General features: G+C 40.7%; 1 long non-coding RNA gene across 1 annotated transcript; it reads right to left on the reverse strand.

The window, feature by feature from the left end:
• Positions 1-290: 290 nt before the first annotated feature.
• LOC137135568 (uncharacterized) lies at positions 291-9,123 on the reverse strand. The gene is made up of 4 exons (XR_010915466.1): positions 7,665-9,123; positions 5,375-5,416; positions 2,355-2,393; positions 291-2,104 (listed from the first exon to the last, which is right to left on the reverse strand). It is a non-coding gene; the product is annotated as an uncharacterized lncRNA (long non-coding RNA).
• Between the last annotated feature and the right edge of the window lie 432 nt (positions 9,124-9,555).

The raw sequence follows: 9,555 nt of genomic DNA on the forward strand, positions 1-9,555 counted from the left end.
ATGCAAAACTACACAAAAGCACAGCCCACCATTTTGTTATTCAAAGCAGAGAATTGTATACATGCACCCAGATTTGCCGCGGTGATGCGCCTGTGCACAGCCAATTAGACCTAAGATCTATCCCTGTGATTTAGTCATGTGATCGGCTGCCCTGTGAGGAAACAGTCTTGTCCGAGCCAAGATCCATGTGAAGCAGCTGTACCCTCCAATGAATCACATAACAGCTGACATCAAACGATATCACAATTTAACTGGGAGTGAAGAGAGAACAAAACACACATACGCACATATCGAATTGATGTGTTTTTATTACGATCTTTGCTGTGTTGCATTGCCTTTTAGTAATATTACATCATTATGAAAGCAAGAACGAGAGCGTGATCCACTCAGTGTTACCGTGTCAGGCAGCATCATTGGTCTCCAGGCTCCTCAGTGGCTGTGTGGTTGCTCTGCTGACGTTCATTGATGGTAACTGTGTGTGTTTTTGCAGCAGTGACTTGTACCTAGACCTCTGATGGAGGGTGGTGATGCTTAGAAACCCAGGGTCATTCCATGAAAAATAAAAAGGGTAATACAAAAACACAACAACCAGAGCCACTTTTTGACATGTCATTGTTATAGAGGGAGCCACTTACCTTAAGCAGCTTCTGCAAAGAGGAATACCAATGGCTTCCCTTTCCCCCCAAGACACAGGTGGTAGCATTCTGTGGAACGGCATGTTAGAAAATCTGAAAACACAGTGGGTGGAGGAGAAAAGGAGGCGGCAGCAAGTGTGCTGTGAGAAGAGAAAAGGGAGGGAGAGGTTGAGATTGGGCAGGGTGGGGCCGCAAAAGAGGAAGAGTAAAAGGGAGTAAAGAATGGTCAGAGAGAAGGCGAGCAGGGAGGGAGCGAGAGAGGGTGGGGGAAGAAGTGAAAGGATGGAAAAATGTGGGGATATTGCAGCAGAGCGGATGGTGTGAGGGAGGCAGAGTGAGAAATGTTGCCGGAAATGCTAGAGCCAGCAGCGTGTGTAAAAAACCACACTGCAACATTTCTCATCCTTGACATCGCTGACAAGCTTTCCAAAAACACACAGTGTCAACACACACTCTCAAAGTGCAGAGTTGTAACATCCAAATGTTTAACACGGCTCTCCTCCAAGATCATACTCTTCTGTTTTCCTTTCCTTTGTAAACAAGGCAGATGTCAGGGATATCAAATTTAACTAATGTCTTAACTCCTAATTTGAAGGGTTTGTGCTTTAAAAGTCCCACAGCTAATATAATAAAACATGTTTTGGTTCAATGAGAACTTTCTCTGACTCTCTCCGTTTTGGAAAAGACTGACTGAGAGGAGTGAAAGAGTGAGGAATGACGGATATGAGGAGAGAAGGGAGCAGGAGGAGGAGGACGTAAGATTGTTGTGGAATGTTTGCAGTTCTGTCCAGAACCCGGCCATCTCATTTGTCAGGGCTTGACCCCAACGCCGGGGTCAAAGGTCAAAGGGAACATCTGAGGGAAACAGACTCTGCTATCACACACAGAGAGACAAGTAAACATACAAAGGTGTGAGTGTGACTCTCCTTCAGCACCCACATAATTCAACCTCCGTACAGAACATCTGTATATATCATCATTAATATCTATCATTGTATTATTTGTTATGTTAATGCTTAGTGTTATGTTGACCTCTACCAAGATGACAAGATCAGCTGCCAGTTTCCAAAAAAGCACAATGTTCTTTTTCCAAAACAAATCACTGAAAAACTGTTTGAGTTCCAGGATACTTGTGTTCCATTTTGACTAAAACAGTTTGAACTAGTGCTTGATAAACACACTTCAGTAACGCTCTTAATGAAAAAAAACAAAATCTGAAGGGAGGGCAAACACTTGAACTCTTGTTTCAAAGTGACTATTAATTTATCTTTTATGTTTACTAAATGTATGATTTTGTGCATCTAACTTGTCACTATACGGCTGTAAAGAAATGTAATCCTAACACTTACAGTTTACCGAGTAGCGGTATCAATTTCACTGTCCCATAATCATGCAGCACTCGCCATAAATCGCATCTCATCCTCATCCTGCTGTGTTTCCAAATGCCTGGCTGCTATGTTTTTCTCTGCCTGCGAAGAGAAACACAAAACACAAACCTGGTGATCAAATGGCAAAGTTAAAATCCACTGAATCCCACCCACAAACTTTTTGCCTCAAGTTTTAATGTAAAGTGAGGGTGAGGATAAAGCAGGCAGTGACAACATTTATGACCCACTTCCGTGACCAACATAGTCACACCTGTGAGTCACATGACATTGAGACAATGGCTAAGATGAGTTTTATTAATGTATCTCCAAATGCAGATTAGCATACACTTACTATCTATGGCTGTTATCCGGTAGCTCTCTTCAGCACCCCCTGTTAGGAAACAAATTGTTCATATTTGGTGTTTAAAATGCAGCCTCCCTCCCCCGTTTTCTCCTCTGAAAAAGAGACTGCACAGTAGCTGATATTCAAAGCTTTGAGGAGCATCTTAAATCTTACACCTTTGTCATTCTTTGGCTGGAGACATCAAACAGGTGCTATGAATAATTTATCTTAAGAGTTTCACATTGATAAGGTCACAATCTGCCAGGTCTGGACACTAAACACAGGACACCTCCACACCTTCACTTCACTGTCTTTTAACGCACATGTGCCTTCACACGCAAACACCAGACACACACCTTTCAAAGGAAAATACGCCGAATCTCAAGAGGCTTTTTGTTCGTGTGTGGGTGTAAGATAGATGGGGTATCATTTTGTTATTTTTAATAAGGGCAAAAGTTTAAAGTTAGAAATATATATTACTTATAAATACTTGTGCAATGACAGTATTGTTTTGGACAGACTGTGACTAATATTGCTTTTTTTTTGGGTGGTTTGAGGTTAAAGAAAAACCTTGATTGCAGTTGCATATCTCTTTATATAATAATTTATTGCACAAAATATTTTCAAGGTTTCTAAACTTGAATAAATATGTTTTCCCTTCAAACTGCCTCTGAGAGTTCGTGGTGAAATTATTTAGTTTTCTCTGTACTGATGCAAACTAGACTGTACCAGGGTGCTCTGTCATTCTCAGCTGCAGCATGCTGATGGTTCAGCTACACTACATTTCTAATTAAGCCCCTGCTGTGTGTTGGTTTTGGGGAAAATAATGCAGCGCTGATGTGATGCCACTCATTTAGTTTCAAAGCAAAAGTTAAAAACTCCAAGAAGTTGAATCAAAAGGGAGGCAGGGCCTGACCCAGTCAGACATCATTGCAAAGCATCATAACCAGTCTGTTAAATACAGTTTCTTTCTTTTCTTATAAGAAATAAAAAAGAACTTCGTTCATATACTTAAAGCAATCACATGCTCTTTGAGATTTGCTCAGTTTTGCATTTTTCATATGAATTTACAGATCATGTATATTTATTCCAGCACCAAAATGTGAATGGGTCCACCGTTCACTTCCCCACCTGGACAGTAACATGACACTGTATGAACGTTGAGCTCTGTCATCTTTTTTTTTCTTCCCTTATTTGAAAGCACACGGGGAATCACTCCTCCACTGTGCTGACCCCCCTTCCTCCTCTCTCCTCCCAGTCTTTCTCTCCTTGTTCGCCCCCACTAATAATCGCACACTTCTTAAAAATTGTTTTGCACTCCTCTGTGTCGGAGGGTAATCTGGCTCTTTTGTCGCTGAGCTATATTTCTACTGTGTGTTGTCGAATAATGTGAGGATGGGATGAAAGGTAATCTGCGTGCAGAATTCCTAAAGCTCCCTTATCCTTGTTGAATTTCTCAAGAATTCCACCTTTGCCCTCCGGTTCCCCTGAAATAAATTACTTTAAGGGTGAGATGTCTTCACGCACCCTCGTTTAGGTCCCGGTTTTTCTCCTGCTTGCTTTAAACGCAGACTAACACATATTAAGTCTTATTTCAATTCACTTTATATCTTAAGGCGGCATCTCTCCCGAGATATTTCAAAGGCAAAAGGGGAATAAGGAAAAAAAAAATCTCCAAACTAAAATAAGTGTTGATCATTTCGCTATGTTTACAATGCTCCATTAAGTTAATGTAAACAGGACGTTTTTAAACGTGTCCATCAGGCATGGACAGTCACAAACCCATCTGAAAAAACGTCTCCCCTGTTAGTTACTTATTTTTCTCATGCTTAGTTGACTTTGTGTGTTTAGCTGTTGATTGATATACTCGAGGCTTCCTTTCACAGTGGATCCCTGACAAGCACAGCCCTGTAGAAAATCTGTTTCCATCATGTAGCTTCTGCTGCTTTCAGTTTGTTTTTTTGGTGTACTACAAAATTATAGTGTTTGCACTGTGGAACCACGAGGGTTTGAGTGCTAATGGATTTATAATCTCCGTCTCTGGGACCATCCAATGTAATTAGCACATAGGCTCTAAAGAAATGATGGTTAGTGAGCAATAAAGCCATTGCCCGTGGCATAAACTGACAGTCCCTCTAACTTAAATCCAACCTCAAGCCTAATTGGGAAAGTCATTGCAGTTATTGTCCCCACTTATAGTCTGGGATGCAAAAATCCTAGAAGGAGACTTTCATTTATCACGTCCAAAACGAAAGGATCTCACTTCTCTGGAGACGAGGACATATTAAAAATAATGAGGAAAATAATATATTCATGCGAATGAGGGTGATCCGCGGGCTGATACTGTTTTAAAGTTGAACCAAAATAATTTAAGTTAAAAAAAAAACAAATCTTAAGACATCATGCACAATCTTAAGGCGAAGTAACATAGAAATGAGACCTCGAGGATTATTAAAACAAACATGAAGTTGGATCTCCTCTGACTACACAAACTGTCGTTTGTATCTGGTTGGTTTTAAACTGGCAGAAAGTTTCCCTGTTCTGGGGAAGCACTTTTCAGTTTCCACTAATAATTAATAGCTATGCTATTTTGTGAACTCTTGTTGCTTGTTAAATGCTTCGCTCTTAAATTGCTGTAGCCTATAGGCTTGACGATATTTCCACTATTTCTCACGAATGGCCTTTCCATTAAGAGCGATTAGATTATGTCTATTGAAAGTTGCTGATCCATAGAAAAAAAAGCCAGCGGATAAAAAGCGATTTCAAGTGACCTTCTCGTCCCTTTCACACCAATCTGAGCCCCCAGAATAATTTGGGGATCAGATTTGGACAAAAAGAAGCGGCAACCCCCCCGCACCCCCCACCCACACATACACACACACACACACACACACACACCACCTCCTCCCTTTTCAATACACAACCACTCAAAGCAACAAAACCTCCAGTTCAGGCATAAGAATAAGTTTGATTTCTTTAAAATTAGCACTTGCACAAATATGACTGTGTTAGTGTTTGTCTCAACCCACCTTTCAACCATTTTCCTCTTATTTCCCCTCCAAGTGTAATTTCTATATAAAAAATAGAGAATAGGGAGGTTGGGGAAAGTTACACAAACTTTAATGGAGCAACTGGATTTCTACTAATAAAACAATAAAAAAACATCACTGTACCTTCAAATAGGTCGAATGCTTTAATGTTATTTTATATTCATAACTTAAGCTAAGTTACAAAATAAAACAGCATACATCTACATGCTATTTCAGGGTTACTGCTTGCAATGTAACCAACTGATCCGGAAGCACATTTGAAAAATCCAATTAAAATCAACATATTGTTGAGACATTGACAAACGTCTGTATTCATTTATTGTCAAAGTTGCATATATGCATTAAGCAAGGTACATTCACACATATTGTTTTAATAACAAATGTTAAACACAGTACCCCGATGTTAGCGAGTCGATGTGGTCGCAATTGTATAAAAGGATACAAAATCATCTACACTAACTGACACTGTAATACTGTCATCAAAGCGTAAGAGCTTAGTCGATACCTGACTTCACTGCAAATGAGAACTTATCCAAACTACACAGAAGCACAGTTAGCCACGTGTAAAGTTATTGGACGCTCCATTTGACTTTTACTCTGTATCATTCAAACGGACAAAATGTGAAGATGTGTATCCATGGTTTCACGCAAAAAAATCTCCCTCACTTGCTTCGTTTTGCTTACTGAGTTTGATTTGGCAGACAGATGCTGACATCGCAGGGATCATTATTAGCTGTGGCCCGGTGTCCCCAAACATAACACTCGTGTGCACACAGAAGGCGTTTTGAGCGGAGGCCCCCTGGACAAACGAATCGCCCTCTAAGCCCATACAGTGTCTTATTGACTGTATGCTGTAGTTATTACCGTGATGTAATTACACACAATCAATAGGAAACATACCCTCGATCATTCATAAACCTCTACATCCGTTTGCATCATTTTAAATGCTTAAAAACCCGTTCTTGTTGTCATCTGTTGTTTTATTGGAGGGGTGCTTGCAATTATGACCTCAGTGTTTTCCCTGCTGATCGTGCTGCTTGTCGGTTTCAGCTGTGTTAAAGCTGCTTTTTGTGAGCTTTATAGGGAATCACGGTATCTGTGTACAAAGGGCATCAGGTATTGATCATAACAGATTGGGCAAAACTGTTTTGCAATTAATATCACAGTAAATATTTAAAAAATGAGCTCAAATGACAAAACTTCCACTTAAGGAAATTTGTCATAAATAATCAATTATTTGATTTTTCAGTTCTGATTAAAACTAAAAGTCAGAGTGAACCTCAATAATTCAACATCACTAATTATCTCTTGCAGATCACAGCATCGGATTACAGAATATGACGGCCACCAATGCACAAATCTATCCATTACCTGGAAGATGTGTTTAGTGATAATTTAATTGTGTGATTCTTTGGATGTTTTGTTCAAGCTCATAGATTACACATGCATGCATATTTATCTGTTTAAATAAGGAAATGTAGACACCTCAAAGAGTGGGGAATTAAAAATGAATATTAGCATTAACTCTATGCATTCACAGGAGGATTAAGTTAAATACTATTATGCAAGGTTATTTGACAAAGCTACTAGACGTGCAGTTTGTCCTGGAATATGTTAACCTGGCCTAAATTGCAGCACAATTTATTTTTAAATATTTTTTTAATTACGATCCCTCTACAGCAATGATGCGGCTTTGATAAATCACGTTGCATGTCACCTTACATTTCCTCATTGCAGCTTTTCAGACACACGCACAGTGCTGTTCTTTGCGGCGCAAGAGATTTTGCACGAATCTGTTATTTGTGCAGGACCCTTTAGTGCCTAAACTGGTGTTGAGAAAAAAAGATAGTAAAAGATGGACTACAACTGGTCTCCTTGATCAGCATTTCAATCCTGTGACACTATCGCTGAGACAAACGGACTGCTATCGATCTTTTCATTATGTGCTCAAACAACACATAGCCTTGCAGGTGGTTGCGCGGGACGCGCAAAAAGTGAAGAATGGTGCTCTCGTGTCCAGCGGTTTTACATGCAGCCTAACAGCATTACCACTATCTCATGTACAAATCAGCGAGGTCCGCTGGAAAAGGGAGAAATGAGTCGTGCCAGTTGGTGATGATGGGGAGAAACGAGTCGGCTGGTCACTAGTTACAAAGTTGTGAATGTGACGCTGCCCGGGTTTGAAGTTAACGGTCATGTGGTGTGACACGGAGAATGTCGCCTTTGCTTGTGTTCCGTAGGACAAGTTAGAAATAAACGCTGTACTTGCCTTGTCGTTGTTTAGTTTATCCAGGTAGAAAGCTGCTCCTCCACTGGTTACCGCCGCCGCTGATGCTTCTTCTTTTAATGTCCCGTTGTCCACTTTCTCCTCTTTTCTCTCGCCGTTTCCCTGCTTTCTATTAGAGCTTCAACCCTGCTCCCATTCGCTGTCCCTCTCACTCTCTCCTTCTCCCGCGGAGCCCCTTTCCAATCTGGGGAGTTAAATCTTAATGATACACTTACAGAAAAAAAATCTTTGTCCGATTTAATCTTATTGGTTTCACCTTTTCAAAGAGCTGGAGACATGGCCGGGGAGTTTCACTGGAGTGTCCGAGACAGGGACGAGACAGAGCTCTCTTGCTGAATACTTAAAAAACAACCCATCCCTCCTCTGCGTTTCCAAAGGGGGCACTTGCATATTTAGGCTGCATTATATCTGCTAATATCTCTGTGTAGTTAAAGATCTGTATACAACGACTTTTATTTGTATTAAGCAGTTATTGTGAGAGGGCTATTATGAAGGGGTTTTCTTTCCCACCATGGTGCATTACCACGCTTTTGGGCAGGATTACTCGCATCATTTTAACTTGGTACTTTACACAAATCTCATTCAATCTAAATATCTTGTAGTGCTAAGACAATTGTAATTTTGTTGTAATACACTTCATATTTATTGTTCTGGTTTGAGCGTTGTTCTTGTTTTGTCCATTATACAACCTTCACATCTACAGAGCGTACACTTTTTAAAAATGCAAACGAAGAGGAAATTCAACGTTATTGGCTAAATAGGCGCTCATCTTATTTTGAAAATCGCATTTTACGTTTAAATATGTATGTTTGATAACTTTTTAATCCATTAATACGGGGTTGTAATTGTACAATGTACGCTAGATGGCAGCGCGATCCAGACATTTTTTAGTTGGAGCGGCAGTAACCCTGCAGAAACCCTGATACAAAAAAGCCGGAATCCCCATGCAAATTCCCAGCAACTTCACATGATTTTGAATTACTGTCATTATTAAGACATAATGTGACACCAGCTCGCGATAGTGGAGACTATAGGACCTCGGTAATTATTGAATATTGCTGATTGCTCAGTCTAATTTTAGAAAATTTCGACCGCTGGCACGGCATCCAGTTTGAATAACACACTGCGTTTTATGCATCAGTCTTACCGTTGACATCCCCCTCCCCTCTTATAACCTCGTTTAAACTAAAGTGTTAAGTTTTAATCAGCGAGACTGTGGAGATTACAGGCGAGGATGTACCGCAATGCGCATGCCAAAGACAAAACACCGTGTGAAAATATAAATCCCCTTAAACCAGTAATGACATCCGTTAATTTTATAATAAAGATGCCGGTCCAAGACAAACCATTTTGAAACTTTGGGGAATTTCTGAACCAGAGTCCCCCGATCGCATCCGAGCACATTTTTTGGTTTAATTGTCGTGCGTAAAAGCTTTGCCCCCCCCCCCCCCCCCCCTCTTGCCTTTACCCCGCTTTTTCTGCTATTCTTTCCAGGGTTTCTTCCTCTTTTTGGTGACAATAGACGGCCCATACTAATCAGGTTTCAAAGTAAATAGCAGCGCGGGGCGAGCTCAATGTAAATTGTGCCTGTCAGAGCCCCCCAGCCCCTCCAGCCGTAGATGGCAACACTGCAAAAAATATCCATCCGCAAACGTCAGTCGATTGAGGACTGAGTCTGGAAATCATGGATTTACCAAATCAGGAGGCGGAAGCGTCTATCGGGTCGAGATGCTTCTGCTTGTCCCCAACCCCAATCAGCGCAGGGCTGTAAATTTTATTACAGCGACTGTTCATTTCTGAGGGAATCTCCTTGAACATTTCAAGCTATTAACTCCTTGAAATACTACGATAGATACGGACCGCAATTGCAAAC

Source organism: Channa argus, chromosome 11 (genome assembly GCF_033026475.1).
Source record: "Channa argus isolate prfri chromosome 11, Channa argus male v1.0, whole genome shotgun sequence".
Classification (NCBI taxonomy): Eukaryota; Metazoa; Chordata; class Actinopteri; order Anabantiformes; family Channidae; genus Channa; species Channa argus.